At 44.6% G+C, this 20,427-nt stretch overlaps 1 protein-coding gene and 17 non-coding genes across 18 annotated transcripts in view; all 18 read right to left on the bottom strand.

Moving 5' to 3' along the window:
* Window positions 1–20,427, bottom strand: part of LOC125712214 (uncharacterized) — a 433,528-nt gene that overhangs the window by 78,083 nt on the left and 335,018 nt on the right. The window lies entirely within an intron of this gene.
* On the bottom strand, window positions 1,046–1,164 carry LOC125736388 (5S ribosomal RNA). Its single transcript, XR_007395667.1, has one exon. It is a non-coding gene; the product is annotated as a 5S ribosomal RNA (ribosomal RNA).
* On the bottom strand, window positions 2,181–2,299 carry LOC125733382 (5S ribosomal RNA). Its single transcript, XR_007392727.1, has one exon. It is a non-coding gene; the product is annotated as a 5S ribosomal RNA (ribosomal RNA).
* Window positions 3,380–3,498, bottom strand: LOC125733386 (5S ribosomal RNA). The gene has a single exon (XR_007392732.1). It is a non-coding gene; the product is annotated as a 5S ribosomal RNA (ribosomal RNA).
* Window positions 4,576–4,694, bottom strand: LOC125736376 (5S ribosomal RNA). Its single transcript, XR_007395656.1, has one exon. It is a non-coding gene; the product is annotated as a 5S ribosomal RNA (ribosomal RNA).
* Window positions 5,711–5,829, bottom strand: LOC125733381 (5S ribosomal RNA). The gene has a single exon (XR_007392726.1). It is a non-coding gene; the product is annotated as a 5S ribosomal RNA (ribosomal RNA).
* LOC125737232 (5S ribosomal RNA) lies at window positions 6,910–7,028 on the bottom strand. The gene has a single exon (XR_007396499.1). It is a non-coding gene; the product is annotated as a 5S ribosomal RNA (ribosomal RNA).
* Window positions 8,040–8,158, bottom strand: LOC125736349 (5S ribosomal RNA). Its single transcript, XR_007395629.1, has one exon. It is a non-coding gene; the product is annotated as a 5S ribosomal RNA (ribosomal RNA).
* LOC125732112 (5S ribosomal RNA) lies at window positions 9,239–9,357 on the bottom strand. Its single transcript, XR_007391692.1, has one exon. It is a non-coding gene; the product is annotated as a 5S ribosomal RNA (ribosomal RNA).
* LOC125735157 (5S ribosomal RNA) lies at window positions 10,440–10,558 on the bottom strand. Its single transcript, XR_007394455.1, has one exon. It is a non-coding gene; the product is annotated as a 5S ribosomal RNA (ribosomal RNA).
* LOC125735156 (5S ribosomal RNA) lies at window positions 11,641–11,759 on the bottom strand. Its single transcript, XR_007394454.1, has one exon. It is a non-coding gene; the product is annotated as a 5S ribosomal RNA (ribosomal RNA).
* LOC125735155 (5S ribosomal RNA) lies at window positions 12,843–12,961 on the bottom strand. The gene has a single exon (XR_007394453.1). It is a non-coding gene; the product is annotated as a 5S ribosomal RNA (ribosomal RNA).
* On the bottom strand, window positions 14,041–14,159 carry LOC125736994 (5S ribosomal RNA). Its single transcript, XR_007396261.1, has one exon. It is a non-coding gene; the product is annotated as a 5S ribosomal RNA (ribosomal RNA).
* LOC125733962 (5S ribosomal RNA) lies at window positions 15,236–15,354 on the bottom strand. Its single transcript, XR_007393293.1, has one exon. It is a non-coding gene; the product is annotated as a 5S ribosomal RNA (ribosomal RNA).
* On the bottom strand, window positions 16,435–16,553 carry LOC125735153 (5S ribosomal RNA). Its single transcript, XR_007394450.1, has one exon. It is a non-coding gene; the product is annotated as a 5S ribosomal RNA (ribosomal RNA).
* On the bottom strand, window positions 17,634–17,752 carry LOC125732385 (5S ribosomal RNA). Its single transcript, XR_007391766.1, has one exon. It is a non-coding gene; the product is annotated as a 5S ribosomal RNA (ribosomal RNA).
* Window positions 18,835–18,953, bottom strand: LOC125732384 (5S ribosomal RNA). Its single transcript, XR_007391765.1, has one exon. It is a non-coding gene; the product is annotated as a 5S ribosomal RNA (ribosomal RNA).
* On the bottom strand, window positions 20,034–20,152 carry LOC125733380 (5S ribosomal RNA). Its single transcript, XR_007392724.1, has one exon. It is a non-coding gene; the product is annotated as a 5S ribosomal RNA (ribosomal RNA).

The following is a 20,427-nucleotide window of genomic DNA, read 5'->3' as shown; positions in this document are numbered from 1 at the left end:
CACGCGTCTATACATGCCAGTTAGTCCCATTGGATCCTACTCCTGGTTTTTTTTTTTTTTTTATCTGACTCACACTGCAGCCCCACCATCCAATCGGCAGCGCCGGACCCACACCAAACATTCACCAAACTACTCAGCCGGCAGCCTACCACAATTATTCCATTCTTTCCGCATCCGCACACTTCCTTCTTTTTAACTCCTTTTCACTACCGCACAGGTTAATCGCCGCACGTCCCCCGCCGGCAAACATTACTCCTTTGCCTACTGCATGCAGGCTTCTCTTAACGACCCTCTGTTATCAACTCCGCTAACAGCCACAAAATCTCCGCCGCACGAAGCCCACTGGTAGCTGCTGAATCACATGCTTCCCCAAAATGTCGCGCTGTCAGAACACTGGGAGCTACACACACCAACAAGTCCATACTGCAGGCTGCAGCCAGAACAATTTTCTACATTCAAACATCGACGGCCTCTTCTCTCTAAAAATTCACCAGACCGCTTCTACCACCAGCAAAGAAGTTTCCATCCCTAATTCCTCTGTGATTCCCACTAACCTAAACATTAAGCTGGCATTGAAGGGTGTGAATTACCCCGGCCAATCTGTTCTTTTAAATACAGCTTTTAGCAAGTTTTGAAAGGAGAAGAGCAGAACTTGCTATGCCAATAATATCGAGTCTTCTGTGGCGAAGTGGTTTTTGCATAGAAAACAAAGCGGTCAGTTGAAGAGGAAAAATATCAGTACTTTGTTTAAAACTGTGTGTAAAAAGCTGTCTCTTTATCATTAACAATAAGTTGTAAAACGTGAATGGGGAGTGACAGTCTTCAAGTTTGTGAGAAGATCGCGCCCTGGTGGAATAAAGGCACGAACAGCTTACAGCACCTAGAATTACCAGGAAGTATTTAGAGTAAAACGGTTTCTAAAAGCTGCCTTTATGAATGAGAGAAAAAAAAATATATATATATAAAATAGTAAAATGGAAGGGGAGTGATAGATTTAAATTAATCGTGAAGTGGAGCGCCCCCTGTATAAAGTAAAAGTGAGAGAAGCTTACAGCACCTGGTATTCCCAGGTGGTCTCCCATCCAAGTACTAACCAGACCCTACCCTGCTTAGCTTCCGAGATCAGACGAGATCGGGCGTGTTCAGGGTGGTATGGCCGTAAGCGAGAGATGCTACCAAAAACAGCCCTTTTGCATTACACGCATCTATACATGCCAGTTAGTCCCATTGGATCCTACTCCTGTTTTTTTTTTTTTTTATCTGACTCACACTGCAGCCCCACCATCCAATCGGCAGCGCCGGTCCCACACCAAACATTCACCAAACTACTCAGCCGGCAGCCTACCACAATTATTCCATTCTTTCCGCATCCGCACACTTCCTTCTTTTTAACTCCTTTTCACTACCGCACAGGTTAATCGCCGCACGTCCCCCGCCGGCAAACATTACTCCTTTGCCTACTGCATGTAGGCTTCTCTTAACGACCCTCTGTTATCAACTCCGCTAACAGCCACAAAATCTCCACCGCACGAAGCCCACTGGTAGCTGCTGAATCACATGCTTCCCCAAAACGTCGCGCTGTCAGAACACTGGGAGCTACACACACCAACAAGTCCATACTGCAGGCTGCAGCCAGAACAATTTTCTACATTCAAACATCGACGGCCTCTTCTCTCTAAAAATTCACCAGACCGCTTCTACCACCAGCAAAGAAGTTTCCATCCCTAATTCCTCTGTGATTCCCACTAACCTAAACATTAAGCTGGCATTGAAGGGTGTGAATTACCCCGGCCAATCTGTTCTTTTAAATACAGCTTTTAGCAAGTTTTGAAAGGAGAAGAGCAGAACTTGCTATGCCAATAATATCGGTACTTTGTTTAAAACTGTGTGTAAAAAGCTGTCTCTTTATCATTAACAATAAGTTGTAAAACGTGAATGGGGAGTGACAGTCTTCAAGTTTGTGAGAAGATCGCGCCCTGGTGGAATAAAGGCACGAACAGCTTACAGCACCTAGAATTACCAGGAAGTATTTAGAGTAAAACGGTTTCTAAAAGCTGCCTTTAGGAATGAGAAAAAAAAAAAATATATATATATATATAAATTAGTAAAATGGAAGGGGAGTGATAGATTTAAATTAATCGTGAAGTGGAGCGCCCCCTGTATAAAGTAAAAGTGAGAAAAGCTTACAGCACCTGGTATTCCCAGGTGGTCTCCCATCCAAGTACTAACCAGACCCTACCCTGCTTGGCTTCCGAGATCAGATGAGATCGGGCGTGTTCAGGGTGGTATGGCCGCAAGCGAGAGATGCTACCAAAAACAGCCCTTTTGCATTACACGCGTCTATACATGCCAGTTAGTCCCATTGGATCCTACTCCTGTTTTTTTTTTTTTTTTTTATCTGACTCACACTGCAGCCCCACCATCCAATCGGCAGCGCCGGACCCACACCAAACATTCACCAAACTACTCAGCCGGCAGCCTACCACAATTATTCCATTCTTTCCGCATCCGCACACTTCCTTCTTTTTAACTCCTTTTCACTACCGCACAGGTTAATCGCCGCACGTCCCCTGCCGGCAAACATTACTCCTTTGCATACTGCATGCAGGCTTCTCTTAACGACCCTCTGTTATCAACTCCGCTAACAGCCACAAAATCTCCGCCGCACGAAGCCCACTGGTAGCTGCAGAATCACATGCTTCCCCAAAACGTCGCGCTGTCAGAACACTGGGAGCTACACACACCAACAAGTCCATACTGCAGGCTGCAGCCAGAACAATTTTCTACATTCAAACATCGACGGCCTCTTCTCTCTAAAAATTCACCAGACCGCTTCTACCACCAGCAAAGAAGTTTCCATCCCTAATTCCTCTGTGATTCCCACTAACCTAAACATTAAGCTGGCATTGAAGGGTGTGAATTACCCCGGCCAATCTGTTCTTTTAAATACAGCTTTTAGCAAGTTTTGAAAGGAGAAGAGCAGAACTTGCTATGCCAATAATATCGAGTCTTCTGTGGCGAAGTGGTTTTTGCATAGAAAACAAAGCGGTCAGTTGAAGAGGAATAATATCAGTACTTTGTTTAAAACTGTGTGTAAAAAGCTGTCTCTTTATCATTAACAATAAGTTGTAAAACGTGAATGGGGAGTGACAGTCTTCAAGTTTGTGAGAAGATCGCGCCCTGGTGGAATAAAGGCACGAACAGCTTACAGCACCTAGAATTACCAGGAAGTATTTAGAGTAAAACGGTTTCTAAAAGCTGCCTTTATGAATGAGAGAAAAAAATATATATATATATAAAATAGTAAAATGGAAGGGGAGTGATAGATTTAAATTAATCGTGAAGTGGAGCGCCCCCTGTATAAAGTAAAAGTGAGAAAAGCTTACAGCACCTGGTATTCCCAGGTGGTCTCCCATCCAAGTACTAATCAGACCCTACCCTGCTTAGCTTCCGAGATCAGACGAGATCGGGCATGTTCAGGGTGGTATGGCCGTAAGCGAGAGATGCTACCAAAAACAGCCCTTTTGCATTACACGCATCTATACATGCCAGTTAGTCCCATTGGATCCTACTCCTGTTTTTTTTTTTTTTTATCTGACTCACACTGCAGCCCCACCATCCAATCGGCAGCGCCGGTCCCACACCAAACATTCACCAAACTACTCAGCCGGCAGCCTACCACAATTATTCCATTCTTTCCGCATCCGCACACTTCCTTCTTTTTAACTCCTTTTCACTACCGCACAGGTTAATCGCCGCACGTCCCCCGCCGGCAAACATTACTCCTTTGCCTACTGCATGTAGGCTTCTCTTAACGACCCTCTGTTATCAACTCCGCTAACAGCCACAAAATCTCCACCGCACGAAGCCCACTGGTAGCTGCTGAATCACATGCTTCCCCAAAACGTCGCGCTGTCAGAACACTGGGAGCTACACACACCAACAAGTCCATACTGCAGGCTGCAGCCAGAACAATTTTCTACATTCAAACATCGACGGCCTCTTCTCTCTAAAAATTCACCAGACCGCTTCTACCACCAGCAAAGAAGTTTCCATCCCTAATTCCTCTGTGATTCCCACTAACCTAAACATTAATCTGGCATTGAAGGGTGTGAATTACCTCGGCCAACCTGCTCTTTTAAATACAGCTTTTAGCAAGTTTTGAAAGGAGAAGAGCAGAACTTGCTATGCCAATAATATCGAGTCTTCTGTGGCGAAGTGGTTTTTGCATAGAAAACAAAGCGGTCAGTTGAAGAAGAATAATATCAGTACTTTGTTTAAAACTGTGTGTAAAAAGCTGTCTCTTTATCATTAACAATAAGTTGTAAAACGTGAATGGGGAGTGACAGTCTTCAAGTTTGTGAGAAGATCGCGCCCTGGTGGAATAAAGGCACGAACAGCTTACAGCACCTAGAATTACCAGGAAGTATTTAGAGTAAAACGGTTTCTAAAAGCTGCCTTTATGAATGAGAGAAAAAAAAATATATATATATAAAATAGTAAAATGGAAGGGGAGTGATAGATTTAAATTAATCGTGAAGTGGAGCGCCCCCTGTATAAAGTAAAAGTGAGAGAAGCTTACAGCACCTGGTATTCCCAGGTGGTCTCCCATCCAAGTACTAACCAGACCCTACCCTGCTTAGCTTCCGAGATCAGACGAGATCGGGCGTGTTCAGGGTGGTATGGCCGTAAGCGAGAGATGCTACCAAAAACAGCCCTTTTGCATTACACGCATCTATACATGCCAGTTAGTCCCATTGGATCCTACTCCTGTTTTTTTTTTTTTTTATCTGACTCACACTGCAGCCCCACCATCCAATCGGCAGCGCCGGTCCCACACCAAACATTCACCAAACTACTCAGCCGGCAGCCTACCACAATTATTCCATTCTTTCCGCATCCGCACACTTCCTTCTTTTTAACTCCTTTTCACTACCGCACAGGTTAATCGCCGCACGTCCCCCGCCGGCAAACATTACTCCTTTGCCTACTGCATGTAGGCTTCTCTTAACGACCCTCTGTTATCAACTCCGCTAACAGCCACAAAATCTCCACCGCACGAAGCCCACTGGTAGCTGCTGAATCACATGCTTCCCCAAAACGTCGCGCTGTCAGAACACTGGGAGCTACACACACCAACAAGTCCATACTGCAGGCTGCAGCCAGAACAATTTTCTACATTCAAACATCGACGGCCTCTTCTCTCTAAAAATTCACCAGACCGCTTCTACCACCAGCAAAGAAGTTTCCATCCCTAATTCCTCTGTGATTCCCACTAACCTAAACATTAAGCTGGCATTGAAGGGTGTGAATTACCCCGGCCAATCTGTTCTTTTAAATACAGCTTTTAGCAAGTTTTGAAAGGAGAAGAGCAGAACTTGCTATGCCAATAATATCGGTACTTTGTTTAAAACTGTGTGTAAAAAGCTGTCTCTTTATCATTAACAATAAGTTGTAAAACGTGAATGGGGAGTGACAGTCTTCAAGTTTGTGAGAAGATCGCGCCCTGGTGGAATAAAGGCACGAACAGCTTACAGCACCTAGAATTACCAGGAAGTATTTAGAGTAAAACGGTTTCTAAAAGCTGCCTTTAGGAATGAGAAAAAAAAAAAATATATATATATATATAAATTAGTAAAATGGAAGGGGAGTGATAGATTTAAATTAATCGTGAAGTGGAGCGCCCCCTGTATAAAGTAAAAGTGAGAAAAGCTTACAGCACCTGGTATTCCCAGGTGGTCTCCCATCCAAGTACTAACCAGACCCTACCCTGCTTGGCTTCCGAGATCAGATGAGATCGGGCGTGTTCAGGGTGGTATGGCCGCAAGCGAGAGATGCTACCAAAAACAGCCCTTTTGCATTACACGCGTCTATACATGCCAGTTAGTCCCATTGGATCCTACTCCTGTTTTTTTTTTTTTTTTTTATCTGACTCACACTGCAGCCCCACCATCCAATCGGCAGCGCCGGACCCACACCAAACATTCACCAAACTACTCAGCCGGCAGCCTACCACAATTATTCCATTCTTTCCGCATCCGCACACTTCCTTCTTTTTAACTCCTTTTCACTACCGCACAGGTTAATCGCCGCACGTCCCCTGCCGGCAAACATTACTCCTTTGCATACTGCATGCAGGCTTCTCTTAACGACCCTCTGTTATCAACTCCGCTAACAGCCACAAAATCTCCGCCGCACGAAGCCCACTGGTAGCTGCAGAATCACATGCTTCCCCAAAACGTCGCGCTGTCAGAACACTGGGAGCTACACACACCAACAAGTCCATACTGCAGGCTGCAGCCAGAACAATTTTCTACATTCAAACATCGACGGCCTCTTCTCTCTAAAAATTCACCAGACCGCTTCTACCACCAGCAAAGAAGTTTCCATCCCTAATTCCTCTGTGATTCCCACTAACCTAAACATTAAGCTGGCATTGAAGGGTGTGAATTACCCCGGCCAATCTGTTCTTTTAAATACAGCTTTTAGCAAGTTTTGAAAGGAGAAGAGCAGAACTTGCTATGCCAATAATATCGAGTCTTCTGTGGCGAAGTGGTTTTTGCATAGAAAACAAAGCGGTCAGTTGAAGAGGAATAATATCAGTACTTTGTTTAAAACTGTGTGTAAAAAGCTGTCTCTTTATCATTAACAATAAGTTGTAAAACGTGAATGGGGAGTGACAGTCTTCAAGTTTGTGAGAAGATCGTGCCCTGGTGGAATAAAGGCACGAACAGCTTACAGCACCTAGAATTACCAGGAAGTATTTAGAGTAAAACGGTTTCTAAAAGCTGCCTTTATGAATGAGAGAAAAAAATATATATATATATAAAATAGTAAAATGGAAGGGGAGTGATAGATTTAAATTAATCGTGAAGTGGAGCGCCCCCTGTATAAAGTAAAAGTGAGAAAGGCTTACAGCACCTGGTATTCCCAGGAGGTCTCCCATCCAAGTACTAACCAGACCCTACATTGCTTGGCTTCCGAGATCAGACGAGATCGGGCGTGTTCAGGGTGGTATGGCCACAAGCGAGAGATGCTACCAAAAACAGCCCTTTTGCATTACACGCGTCTATACATGTCAGTTAGTCCCATTGGATCCTACTCCTGGTTTTTTTTTTTTTTTTATCTGACTCACACTGCAGCCCCACCATCCAATCGGCAGCGCCGGACCCACACCAAACATTCACCAAACTACTCAGCCGGCAGCCTACCACAATTATTCCATTCTTTCCGCATCCGCACACTTCCTTCTTTTTAACTCCTTTTCACTACCGCACAGGTTAATCGCCGCACGTCCCCCGCCGGCAAACATTACTCCTTTGCCTACTGCATGCAGGCTTCTCTTAACGACCCTCTGTTATCAACTCCGCTAACAGCCACAAAATCTCCGCCGCACGAAGCCCACTGGTAGCTGCTGAATCACATGCTTCCCCAAAACGTCGCGCTGTCAGAACACTGGGAGCTACACACACCAACAAGTCCATACTGCAGGCTGCAGCCAGAACAATTTTCTACATTCAAACATCGACGGCCTCTTCTCTCTAAAAATTCACCAGACCGCTTCTACCACCAGCAAAGAAGTTTCCATCCCTAATTCCTCTGTGATTCCCACTAACCTAAACATTAAGCTGGCATTGAAGGGTGTGAATTACCCCGGCCAATCAGGTCTTTTAAATACAGCTTTTAGCAAGTTTTGAAAGGAGAAGAGCAGAACTTGCTATGCCAATAATATCGGTACTTTGTTTAAAACTGTGTGTAAAAAGCTGTCTCTTTATCATTAACAATAAGTTGTAAAACGTGAATGGGGAGTGACAGTCTTCAAGTTTGTGAGAAGATCGCGCCCTGGTGGAATAAAGGCACGAACAGCTTACAGCACCTAGAATTACCAGGAAGTATTTAGAGTAAAACGGTTTCTTAAAGCTGCCTTTAGGAATGAGAAAAAAATATATATATATATAAAATAGTAAAATGGAAGGGGAGTGATAGATTTAAATTAATCGTGAAGTGGAGCGCCCCCTGTATAAAGTAAAAGTGAGAAAGGCTTACAGCACCTGGTATTCCCAGGAGGTCTCCTATCCAAGTACTAACCAGACCCTACGCTGCTTGGCTTCCGAGATCAGACGAGATCGGGCGTGTTCAGGGTGGTATGGCCGTAAGCGAGAGATGCTACCAAAAACAGCCCTTTTGCATTACACGCGTCTATACATGTCAGTTAGTCCCATTGGATCCTACTCCTGGTTTTTTTTTTTTTTTTATCTGACTCACACTGCAGCCCCACCATCCAATCGGCAGCGCCGGACCCACACCAAACATTCACCAAACTACTCAGCCGGCAGCCTACCACAATTATTCCATTCTTTCCGCATCCGCACACTTCCTTCTTTTTAACTCCTTTTCACTACCGCACAGGTTAATCGCCGCACGTCCCCCGCCGGCAAACATTACTCCTTTGCCTACTGCATGCAGGCTTCTCTTAACGACCCTCTGTTATCAACTCCGCTAACAGCCACAAAATCTCCGCCGCACGAAGCCCACTGGTAGCTGCTGAATCACATGCTTCCCCAAAACGTCGCGCTGTCAGAACACTGGGAGCTACACACACCAACAAGTCCATACTGCAGGCTGCAGCCAGAACAATTTTCTACATTCAAACATCGACGGCCTCTTCTCTCTAAAAATTCACCAGACCGCTTCTACCACCAGCAAAGAAGTTTCCATCCCTAATTCCTCTGTGATTCCCACTAACCTAAACATTAAGCTGGCATTGAAGGGTGTGAATTACCCCGGCCAATCTGTTCTTTTAAATACAGCTTTTAGCAAGTTTTGAAAGGAGAAGAGCAGAACTTGCTATGCCAATAATATCGAGTCTTCTGTGGCGAAGTGGTTTTTGCATAGAAAACAAAGCGGTCAGTTGAAGAGGAATAATATCAGTACTTTGTTTAAAACTGTGTGTAAAAAGCTGTCTCTTTATCATTAACAATAAGTTGTAAAACGTGAATGGGGAGTGACAGTCTTCAAGTTTGTGAGAAGATCGCGCCCTGGTGGAATAAAGGCACGAACAGCTTACAGCACCTAGAATTACCAGGAAGTATTTAGAGTAAAACGGTTTCTAAAAGCTGCCTTTATGAATGAGAGAAAAAAAAAAAATATATATATAAATTAGTAAAATGGAAGGGGAGTGATAGATTTAAATTAATCGTGAAGTGGAGCGACCCCTGTATAAAGTAAAAGTGAGAAAAGCTTACAGCACCTGGTATTCCCAGGTGGTCTCCCATCCAAGTACTAACCAGACCCTACCCTGCTTGGCTTCCGAGATCAGATGAGATCGGGCGTGTTCAGGGTGGTATGGCCGTAAGCGAGAGATGCTACCAAAAACAGCCCTTTTGCATTACACGCGTCTATACATGCCAGTTAGTCCCATTGGATCCTACTCCTAGTTTTTTTTTTTTTTTTATCTGACTCACACTGCAGCCCCACCAACCAATCGGCAGCGCCGGACCCACACCAAACATTCAGCAAACTACTCAGCCGGCAGCCTACCACAATTATTCCATTCTTTCCGCATCCGCACACTTCCTTCTTTTTAACTCCTTTTCACTACCGCACAGGTTAATCGCCGCACGTCCCCCGCCAGCAAACATTACTCCTTTGCCTACCGCATGCAGGCTTCTCTTAACGACCCTCTGTTATCAACTCCGCTAACAGCCACAAAATGTCCGCCGCACGAAGCCCACTGGTAGCTGCTGAATCACATTCTTCCCCAAAACGTCGCGCTGTCAGAACACTGGGAGCTACACACACCAACAAGTCCATACTGCAGGCTGCAGCCAGAACAATTTTCTACATTCAAACATCGACGGCCTCTTCTCTCTAAAAATTCACCAGACCGCTTCTACCACCAGCAAAGAAGTTTCCATCCCTAATTCCTCTGTGATTCCCACTAACCTAAACATTAAGCTGGCATTGAAGGGTGTGAATTACCCCGGCCAATCTGTTCTTTTAAATACAGCTTTTAGCAAGTTTTGAAAGGAGAAGAGCAGAACTTGCTATGCCAATAATATCGAGTCTTCTGTGGCGAAGTGGTTTTTGCATAGAAAACAAAGCGGTCAGTTGAAGAGGAATAATATCAGTACTTTGTTTAAAACTGTGTGTAAAAAGCTATCTCTTTATCATTAACAATAAGTTGTAAAACGTGAATGGGGAGTGACAGTCTTCAAGTTTGTGAGAAGATCGCGCCCTGGTGGAATAAAGGCACGAACAGCTTACAGCACCTAGAATTACCAGGAAGTATTTAGAGTAAAACGGTTTCTAAAAGCTGCCTTTAGGAATGAGAGAAAAAAAATATATATATATATATAAAATAGTAAAATGGATGGGGAGTGATAGATTTAAATTAATCGTGAAGTGGAGCGCCCCCTGTATAAAGTAAAAGTGAGAAAGGCTTACAGCACCTGGTATTCCCAGGAGGTCTCCCATCCAAGTACTAACCAGACCTTACCCTGCTTGGCTTCCGAGATCAGATGAGATCAGGCGTGTTCAGGGTGGTATGGCCGTAAGCGAGGGATGCTACCAAAAACAGCCCTTTTGCATTACACGCGTCTATACATGCCAGTTAGTCCCATTGGATCCTACTCCTAGTTTTTTTTTTTTTTTTATCTGACTCACACTGCAGCCCCACCAACCAATCGGCAGCGCCGGACCCACACCAAACATTCACCAAACTACTCAGCCGGCAGCCTACCACAATTATTCCATTCTTTCCGCATCCGCACACTTCCTTCTTTTTAACTCCTTTTCACTACCGCACAGGTTAATCGCCGCACGTCCCCCGCCAGCAAACATTACTCCTTTGCCTACCGCATGCAGGCTTCTCTTAACGACCCTCTGTTATCAACTCCGCTAACAGCCACAAAATGTCCGCCGCACGAAGCCCACTGGTAGCTGCTGAATCACATTCTTCCCCAAAACGTCGCGCTGTCAGAACACTGGGAGCTACACACACCAACAAGTCCATACTGCAGGCTGCAGCCAGAACAATTTTCTACATTCAAACATCGACGGCCTCTTCTCTCTAAAAATTCACCAGACCGCTTCTACCACCAGCAAAGACGTTTCCATCCCTAATTCCTCTGTGATTCCCACTAACCTAAACATTAAGCTGGCATTGAAGGGTGTGAATTACCCTGGCCAATCTGTTCTTTTAAATACAGCTTTTAGCAAGTTTTGAAAGGAGAAGAGCAGAACTTGCTATGCCAATAATATCGAGTCTTCTGTGGCGAAGTGGTTTTTGCATAGAAAACAAAGCGGTCAGTTGAAGAGGAATAATATCAGTACTTTGTTTAAAACTGTGTGTAAAAAGCTATCTCTTTATCATTAACAATAAGTTGTAAAACGTGAATGGGGAGTGACAGTCTTCAAGTTTGTGAGAAGATCGCGCCCTGGTGGAATAAAGGCACGAACAGCTTACAGCACCTAGAATTACCAGGAAGTATTTAGAGTAAAACGGTTTCTAAAAGCTGCCTTTAGGAATGAGAGAAAAAAAAAATATATATATATATAAAATAGTAAAATGGATGGGGAGTGATAGATTTAAATTAATCGTGAAGTGGAGCGCCCCCTGTATAAAGTAAAAGTGAGAAAGGCTTACAGCACCTGGTATTCCCAGGAGGTCTCCCATCCAAGTACTAACCAGACCTTACCCTGCTTGGCTTCCGAGATCAGATGAGATCAGGCGTGTTCAGGGTGGTATGGCCGTAAGCGAGGGATGCTACCAAAAACAGCCCTTTTGCATTACACGCGTCTATACATGCCAGTTAGTCCCATTGGATCCTACTCCTGGTTTTTTTTTTTTTTTTTATCTGACTCACACTGCAGCCCCACCATCCAATCGGCAGCGCCGGACCCACACCAAACATTCACCAAACTACTCAGCCGGCAGCCTACCACAATTATTCCATTCTTTCCGCATCCGCACACTTCCTTCTCTTTAACTCCTTTTCACTACCGCACAGGTTAATCGCCGCACGTCCCCCGCCGGCAAACATTACTACTTTGCCTACTGCATGCAGGCTTCTCTTAACGACCCTCTGTTATCAACTCCGCTAACAGCCACAAAATCTCCGCCGCACGAAGCCCACTGGTAGCTGCTGAATCACATGCTTCCCCAAAACGTCGCACTGTCAGAACACTGGGAGCTACACACACCAACAAGTCCATACTGCAAGCTGCAGCCAGAACAATTTTCTACATTCAAACATCGACGGCCTCTTCTCTCTAAAAATTCAGCAGACCGCTTCTACCACCAGCAAAGAAGTTTCCATCCCTAATTCCTCTGTGATTCCCACTAACCTAAACATTAAGCTGGCATTGAAGGGTGTGAATTACCCTGGCCAATCTGTTCTTTTAAATACAGCTTTTAGCAAGTTTTGAAAGGAGAAGAGCAGAACTTGCTATGCCAATAATATCGAGTCTTCTGTGGCGAAGTGGTTTTTGCATAGAAAACAAAGCGGTCAGTTGAAGAGGAATAATATCAGTACTTTGTTTAAAACTGTGTGTAAAAAGCTGTCTCTTTATCATCAACAATAAGTTGTAAAACGTGAATGGGGAGTGACAGTCTTCAAGTTTGTGAGAAGATCGCGCCCTGGTGGAATAAAGGCACGAACAGCTTACAGCACCTAGAATTACCAGGAAGTATTTAGAGTAAAACGGTTTCTAAAAGCTGCCTTTAGGAATGAGAGAAAAAAAAAAAATATATATATATAAAATAGTAAAATGGATGGGGAGTGATAGATTTAAATTAATCGTGAAGTGGAGCGCCCCCTGTATAAAGTAAAAGTGAGAAAGGCTTACAGCACCTGGTATTCCCAGGAGGTCTCCCATCCAAGTACTAACCAGACCTTACCCTGCTTGGCTTCCGAGATCAGATGAGATCAGGCGTGTTCAGGGTGGTATGGCCGTAAGCGAGGGATGCTACCAAAAACAGCCCTTTTGCATTACACGCGTCTATACATGCCAGTTAGTCCCATTGGATCCTACTCCTGGTTTTTTTTTTTTTTTTTATCTGACTCACACTGCAGCCCCACCATCCAATCGGCAGCGCCGGACCCACACCAAACATTCACCAAACTACTCAGCCGGCAGCCTACCACAATTATTCCATTCTTTCCGCATCCGCACACTTCCTTCTCTTTAACTCCTTTTCACTACCGCACAGGTTAATCGCCGCACGTCCCCCGCCGGCAAACATTACTACTTTGCCTACTGCATGCAGGCTTCTCTTAACGACCCTCTGTTATCAACTCCGCTAACAGCCACAAAATCTCCGCCGCACGAAGCCCACTGGTAGCTGCTGAATCACATGCTTCCCCAAAACGTCGCACTGTCAGAACACTGGGAGCTACACACACCAACAAGTCCATACTGCAAGCTGCAGCCAGAACAATTTTCTACATTCAAACATCGACGGCCTCTTCTCTCTAAAAATTCAGCAGACCGCTTCTACCACCAGCAAAGAAGTTTCCATCCCTAATTCCTCTGTGATTCCCACTAACCTAAACATTAAGCTGGCATTGAAGGGTGTGAATTACCCTGGCCAATCTGTTCTTTTAAATACAGCTTTTAGCAAGTTTTGAAAGGAGAAGAGCAGAACTTGCTATGCCAATAATATCGAGTCTTCTGTGGCGAAGTGGTTTTTGCATAGAAAACAAAGCGGTCAGTTGAAGAGGAATAATATCAGTACTTTGTTTAAAACTGTGTGTAAAAAGCTGTCTCTTTATCATCAACAATAAGTTGTAAAACGTGAATGGGGAGTGACAGTCTTCAAGTTTGTGAGAAGATCGCGCCCTGGTGGAATAAAGGCACGAACAGCTTACAGCACCTAGAATTACCAGGAAGTATTTAGAGTAAAACGGTTTCTAAAAGCTGCCTTTATGAATGAGAGAAAAAAAATATATATATATAAAATAGTAAAATGGAAGGGGATTGATAGATTTAAATTAATCGTGAAGTGGAGCGCCCCCTGTATAAAGTAAAAGTGAGAAAAGCTTACAGCACCTGGTATTCCCAGGTGGTCTCCCATCCAAGTACTAACCAGACCCTAACCTGCTTAGCTTCCGAGATCAGACTAGATCAGGCGTGTTCAGGGTGGTATGGCCGTAAGCGAGAGATGCTACCAAAAACAGCCCTTTTGCATTACACGCATCTATACATGCCAGTTAGTCCCATTGGATCCTACTCCTGTTTTTTTTTTTTTTATCTGACTCACACTGCAGCCCCACCATCCAATCGGCAGCGCCGGTCCCACACCAAACATTCACCAAACTACTCAGCCGGCAGCCTACCACAATTATTCCATTCTTTCCGCATCCGCACACTTCCTTCTTTTTAACTCCTTTTCACTACCGCACAGGTTAATCGCCGCACGTCCCCCGCCGGCAAACATTACTCCTTTGCCTACTGCATGTAGGCTTCTCTTAACGACCCTCTGTTATCAACTCCGCTAACAGCCACAAAATCTCCACCGCACGAAGCCCACTGATAGCTGCTGAATCACATGCTTCCCCAAAACGTCGCGCTGTCAGAACACTGGGAGCTACACACACCAACAAGTCCATACTGCAGGCTGCAGCCAGAACAATTTTCTACATTCAAACATCGACGGCCTCTTCTCTATAAAAATTCACCAGACCGCTTCTACCACCAGCAAAGAAGTTTCCATCCCTAATTCCTCTGTGATTCCCACTAACCTAAACATTAATCTGGCATTGAAGGGTGTGAATTACCCCGGCCAACCTGCTCTTTTAAATACAGCTTTTAGCAAGTTTTGAAAGGAGAAGAGCAGAACTTGCTATGCCAATAATATCGAGTCTTCTGTGGCGAAGTGGTTTTTGCATAGAAAACAAAGCGGTCAGTTGAAGAGGAATAATATCAGTACTTTGTTTAAAACTGTGTGTAAAAAGCTGTCTCTTTATCATTAACAATAAGTTGTAAAACGTGAATGGGGAGTGACAGTCTTCAAGTTTGTGAGAAGATCGCGCCCTGGTGGAATAAAGGCACGAACAGCTTACAGCACCTAGAATTACCAGGAAGTATTTAGAGTAAAACGGTTTCTAAAAGCTGCCTTTATGAATGAGAGAAAAAAAAATATATATATATAAAATAGTAAAAGGGAAGGGGAGTGATAGATTTAAATTAATCGTGAAGTGGAGCGCCCCCTGTATAAAGTAAAAGTGAGAAAAGCTTACAACACCTGGTATTCCCAGGTGGTCTCCCATCCAAGTACTAACCAGACCCTACCCTGCTTAGCTTCCGAGATCAGACGAGATCGGGCGTGTTCAGGGTGGCATGGCCGTAAGCTAGAGATGCTACCAAAAACAGCCCTTTTGCATTACACGCGTCTATACATGCCAGTTAGTCCCATTGGATCCTACTCCTGGTTTTTTTTTTTTTTATCTGACTCACACTGCAGCCCCACCAACCAATCGGCAGCGCCGGACCCACACCAAACATTCAGCAAACTACTCAGCCGGCAGCCTACCACAATTATTCCATTCTTTCCGCATCCGCACACTTCCTTCTTTTTAACTCCTTTTCACTACCGCACAGGTTAATCGCCGCACGTCCCCCGCCAGCAAACATTACTCCTTTGCCTACCGCATGCAGGCTTCTCTTAACGACCCTCTGTTATCAACTCCGCTAACAGCCACAAAATGTCCGCCGCACGAAGCCCACTGGTAGCTGCTGAATCACATTCTTCCCCAAAACGTCGCGCTGTCAGAACACTGGGAGCTACACACACCAACAAGTCCATACTGCAGGCTGCAGCCAGAACAATTTTCTACATTCAAACATCGACGGCCTCTTCTCTCTAAAAATTCACCAGACCGCTTCTACCACCAGCAAAGAAGTTTCCATCCCTAATTCCTCTGTGATTCCCACTAACCTAAACATTAAGCTGGCATTGAAGGGTGTGAATTACCCCGGCCAATCTGTTCTTTTAAATACAGCTTTTAGCAAGTTTTGAAAGGAGAAGAGCAGAACTTGCTATGCCAATAATATCGAGTCTTCTGTGGCGAAGTGGTTTTTGCATAGAAAACAAAGCGGTCAGTTGAAGAGGAATAATATCAGTACTTTGTTTAAAACTGTGTGTAAAAAGCTATCTCTTTATCATTAACAATAAGTTGTAAAACGTGAATGGGGAGTGACAGTCTTCAAGTTTGTGAGAAGATCGCGCCCTGGTGGAATAAAGGCACGAACAGCTTACAGCACCTAGAATTACCAGGAAGTATTTAGAGTAAAACGGTTTCTAAAAGCTGCCTTTAGGAATGAGAGAAAAAAAAAATATATATATATATAAAATAGTAAAATGGATGGGGAGTGATAGATTTAAATTAATCGTGAAGTGGAGCGCCCCCTGTATAAAGTAAAAGTGAGAAAGGCTTACAGCACCTGGTATTCCCAGGAGGTCTCCCATCCAAGTACTAACCAGACCTTACCCTGCTTGGCTTCCGAGATCAGATGAGATCAGGCGTGTTCAGGGTGGTATGGCCGTAAGCGAGAGATGCTACCGAAAACAGCCCTTTTGCATTACACGCCTCTATACATGCCAGTTGGTCCCATTGGATACTACTAATGTTCTTTTTTTTTTTTTATCTGACTCACACTGCTGCCCCACCATCCAATCGGCAGCGCCGGACCCACACCAAACATTCACCAAACTACTCAGCCGGCAGCCTACCACAATTATTCCATTCTTTCCGCATCCGCACACTTCCTTCTTTTTAACTCCTTTTCACTACCGCACAGGTTAATCGCCGCACGTCCCCCGCCGGCAAACATTACTCCTTTGCCTACTGCATGCAGGCTTCTCTTAACGACCCTCTGTTATCAACTCCGCTAACAGCCACAAAATCTCCGCCGCACGAAGCCCACTGGTAGCTGCTGAATCACATGCTTCCCCAAAACGTCGCGCTGTCAGAACACTGGGAGCTACACACACCAACAAGTCCATACTGCAGGCTGCAGCCAGAACAATTTTCTACATTCAAACATCGACGGCCTCTTCTCTCTAAAAATTCACCAGACCGCTTCTACCACCAGCAAAGAAGTTTCCATCCCTAATTCCTCTGTGATTCCCACTAACCTAAACATTAAGCTGGCATTGAAGGGTGTGAATTACCCCGGCCAATCTGTTCTTTTAAATACAGCTTTTAGCAAGTTTTGAAAGGAGAAGAGCAGAACTTGCTATGCCAATAATATCGAGTCTTCTGTGGCGAAGTGCTTTTTGCATAGAAAACAAAGCGGTCAGTTGAAGAGGAATAATATCAGTGCTTTGTTTAAAACTGTGTGTAAAAAGCTGTCTCTTTATCATTAACAATAAGTTGTAAAACGTGAATGGGGAGTGACAGTCTTCAAGTTTGTGAGAAGATCGCGCCCTGGTGGAATAAAGGCACGAACAGCTTACAGCACCTAGAATTACCAGGAAGTATTTAGAGTAAAACGGTTTCTAAAAGCTGCCTTTAGGAATGAGAGAAAAAAAAATATATATATATATAAAATAGTAAAATGGAAGGGGAGTGATAGATTTAAATTAATCGTGAAGTGGAGCGCCCCCTGTATAAAGTAAAAGTGAGAAAGGCTTACAGCACCTGGTATTCCCAGGAGGTCTCCCATCCAAGTACTAACCAGACCCTACCCTGCTTGGCTTCCGAGATCAGACGAGATCGGGCGTGTTCAGGGTGGTATGGCCGTAAGCGAGGGATGCTACCAAAAACAGCCCTTTTGCATTACACGCGTCTATACATGCCAGTTAGTCCCATTGGATCCTACTCCTGGTTTTTTTTTTTTTTTTTATCTGACTCACACTGCAGCCCCACCATCCAATCGGCAGCGCCGGACCCACACCAAACATTCACCAAACTACTCAGCCGGCAGCCTACCACAATTATTCCATTCTTTCCGCATCCGCACACTTCCTTCTTTTTAACTCCTTTTCACTACCGCACAGGTTAATCGCCGCACGTCCCCCGCCGGCAAACATTACTCCTTTGCCTACTGCATGCAGGCTTCTCTTAACGACCCTCTGTTATCAACTCCGCTAACAGCCACAAAATCTCCGCCGCACGAAGCCCACTGGTAGCTGCTGAATCACATGCTTCCCCAAAACGTCGCGCTGTCAGAACACTGGGAGCTACACACACCAACAAGTCCATACTGCAGGCTGCAGCCAGAACAATTTTCTACATTCAAACATCGACGGCCTCTTCTCTCTAAAAATTCACCAGACCGCTTCTACCACCAGCAAAGAAGTTTCCATCCCTAATTCCTCTGTGATTCCCACTAACCTAAACATTAAGCTGGCATTGAAGGGTGTGAATTACCCCGGCCAATCTGTTCTTTTAAATACAGCTTTTAGCAAGTTTTGAAAGGAGAAGAGCAGAACTTGCTATGCCAATAATATCGAGTCTTCTGTGGCGAAGTGCTTTTTGCATAGAAAACAAAGCGGTCAGTTGAAGAGGAATAATATCAGTGCTTTGTTTAAAACTGTGTGTAAAAAGCTGTCTCTTTATCATTAACAATAAGTTGTAAAACGTGAATGGGGAGTGACAGTCTTCAAGTTTGTGAGAAGATCGCGCCCTGGTGGAATAAAGGCACGAACAGCTTACAGCACCTAGAATTACCAGGAAGTATTTAGAGTAAAACGGTTTCTAAAAGCTGCCTTTAGGAATGAGAGAAAAAAAAATATATATATATATAAAATAGTAAAATGGAAGGGGAGTGATAGATTTAAATTAATCGTGAAGTGGAGCGCCCCCTGTATAAAGTAAAAGTGAGAAAGGCTTACAGCACCTGGTATTCCCAGGAGGTCTCCCATCCAAGTACTAACCAGACCCTACCCTGCTTGGCTTCCGAGATCAGACGAGATCGGGCGTGTTCAGGGTGGTATGGCCGTAAGCGAGGGATGCTACCAAAAACAGCCCTTTTGCATTACACGCGTCTATACATGCCAGTTAGTCCCATTGGATCCTACTCCTGGTTTTTTTTTTTTTTTTTATCTGACTCACACTGCAGCCCCACCATCCAATCGGCAGCGCCGGACCCACACCAAACATTCACCAAACTACTCAGCCGGCAGCCTACCACAATTATTCCATTCTTTCCGCATCCGCACACTTCCTTCTTTTTAACTCCTTTTCACTACCGCACAGGTTAATCGCCGCACGTCCCCCGCCGGCAAACATTACTCCTTTGCCTACTGCATGCAGGCTTCTCTTAACGACCCTCTGTTATCAACTCCCCTAACAGCCACAAAATCTCCGCCGCACGAAGCCCACTGGTAGCTGCTGAATCACATGCTTCCCCAAAACGTCGCGCTGTCAGAACACTGGGAGCTACACACACCAACAAGTCCATACTGCAGGCTGCAGCCAGAACAATTTTCTACATTCAAACATCGACGGCCTCTTCTCTCTAAAAATTCACCAGACCGCTTCTACCACCAGCAAAGAAGTTTCCATCCCTAATTCCTCTGTGATTCCCACTAACCTAAACATTAAGCTGGCATTGAAGGGTGTGAATTACCCCGGCCAACCTGCTCTTTTAAATACAGCTTTTAGCAAGTTTTGAAAGGAGAAGAGCAGAACTTGCTATGCCAATAATATCGAGTCTTCTGTGGCGAAGTGATTTTTGCATAGAAAACAAAGCGGTCAGTTGAAGAAGAATAATATCAGTACTTTGTTTAAAACTGTGTGTAAAAAGCTGTCTCTTTATCATTAACAATAAGTTGTAAAACGTGAATGGGGAGTGACAGTCTTCAAGTTTGTGAGAAGATCGCGCCCTGGTGGAATAAAGGCACGAACAGCTTACAGCACCTAGAATTACCAGGAAGTATTTAGAGTAAAACGGTTTCTAAAAGCTGCCTTTATGAATGAGAGAAAAAAAAAAATATATATATAAATTAGTAAAATGGAAGGGGAGTGATAGATTTAAATTAATCGTGAAGTGGAGCGCCCCCTGTATAAAGTAAAAGTGAGAAAAGCTTACAGCACCTGGTATTCCCAGGTGGTCTCCCATCCAAGTACTAACCAGACCCTACCCTGCTTGGCTTCCGAGATCAGATGAGATCGGGCGTGTTCAGGGTGGTATGGCCGCAAGCGAGAGATGCTACCAAAAACAGCCCTTTTGCATTACACGCGTCTATACATGCCAGTTAGTCCCATTGGATCCTACTCCTGGTTTTTTTTTTTTTTTTTATCTGACTCACACTGCAGCCCCACCATCCAATCGGCAGCGCCGGACCCACACCAAACATTCACCAAACTACTCAGCCGGCAGCCTACCACAATTATTCCATTCTTTCCGCATCCGCACACTTCCTTCTTTTTAACTCCTTTTCACTACCGCACAGGTTAATCGCCGCACGTCCCCCGC

This window comes from Brienomyrus brachyistius, chromosome 2 (genome assembly GCF_023856365.1).
Source record: "Brienomyrus brachyistius isolate T26 chromosome 2, BBRACH_0.4, whole genome shotgun sequence".
Lineage (NCBI taxonomy): Eukaryota > Metazoa > Chordata > Actinopteri > Osteoglossiformes > Mormyridae > Brienomyrus > Brienomyrus brachyistius.
The sequence above is the reverse complement of the archived record's forward strand: the minus strand, read 5'-3'. Positions and strand labels throughout refer to the sequence as shown.